This window comes from Vulpes lagopus, chromosome X (assembly GCF_018345385.1).
Source record: "Vulpes lagopus strain Blue_001 chromosome X, ASM1834538v1, whole genome shotgun sequence".
Lineage (NCBI taxonomy): Eukaryota > Metazoa > Chordata > Mammalia > Carnivora > Canidae > Vulpes > Vulpes lagopus.
In genome coordinates, this window is record NC_054848.1 from 23,448,773 (window position 1) to 23,449,989 (window position 1,217).

At 51.1% G+C, this 1,217-nt stretch overlaps 1 pseudogene; it reads left to right on the forward strand.

Moving 5' to 3' along the window:
• Positions 1 to 261: 261 nt before the first annotated feature.
• LOC121483408 lies at positions 262 to 709 on the forward strand (annotated as a pseudogene).
• The last annotated feature ends 508 nt before the right edge of the window (positions 710 to 1,217 follow it).

Below are 1,217 nucleotides of genomic sequence, written 5' to 3' on the forward strand. Positions count from 1 at the left end.
AACAGGCTCCAACAGAAAACAGCACAAATGTTAATCAAAAGTAGAAGGCATAGGCACTGTGCCCCGCCGCCTCATGGATCTGTCTCTTGCTTCAGCGATGTTTGGATGAACAGACCCAGGCATGACCCTTTTACCAGCCTCTGACCACCCCTCCAGCCCTTTTTCCAGTTGCAACCTTCAAAGCCATCTTCTCAGCCATTCTCTGCCTCCAGGACCAGCCAACCCCCTATTCTGAGCTTAGCACCTTAACATTGATCAACCATGAGCTCCCACAGTGGTCAATACTATTGCACCGAGGTGAAGGCTGCCCTTAAACCACCTAGGCAACATGCACCTGTGGGCCTCCCTACACCTACCTCTCTTGGGCTTCTATTTCCACCGGGACAATGTGGCTCTGGAGGGCATAAGCCACTTCTTCTGGGAGTTGGCTGAGGAGAAGCCTCAGGGCGCTGAGCATCTCTTGAAAATGCAAAACCAGCGCTGCAGCAGCACCCTCTTCCAGGACATGCAGAAGCCTTCCCAGGAGGAGTATAGTAAAACTGTGGGTGTCATGGAAACTACCCTGGTCCTGCAGAATAACCTGAACCAGGACCTTTTAGATCTGTACGCCCTGGGCTGTGCCAGGGCAGATCCCCATCTTTGTGACTCCCTTGAGAGCCACTTCCAGGATGAGGAGGTGAAACTCATCAAGAAGATGGCCACCACCTGACTCACTTCTGCAGGCAGGTTGGCTCCCACGTTGGGCTGGGCCCTATCTCTTAGAAAAGCTCTCCTCCAGGGTGGCACCTGAGTGGCTCAGTGGTTGAGCATCTGCATTTGGCTCAGGTAGTGACTCCAGGGTCTTGGGATCGAGTCCTGCATCAGGCTCCCCACAGGGAGCCTGCTTCTCCCTCTGTCTATGCCTCTCTCGTGAATAGATACATAAAATCTAAGAAAAGAAAAGCTCCCCTCAAGCATTACTAGGAGCCTCTGAAGACCAGCAGCCCTTGAGGGGCCCCTCTGGCATCACTCTGGGGCCAGGGTTCGTGCCCCGGAGCCTCTCTCAGTAGCCACTAGGCAGCCAACTTTTTTTTTAACACCCTGGAGTCCTCTCCCAAGCCATAGACCAAATGGAAACAATAAAGCTTTTTTCAAAAAAAAAAGAATGCTTAAATAAATTATGGCATATGCATTCACTGAATAGTACAAAGCAATAAAAATGGACAGATTTCCACTTA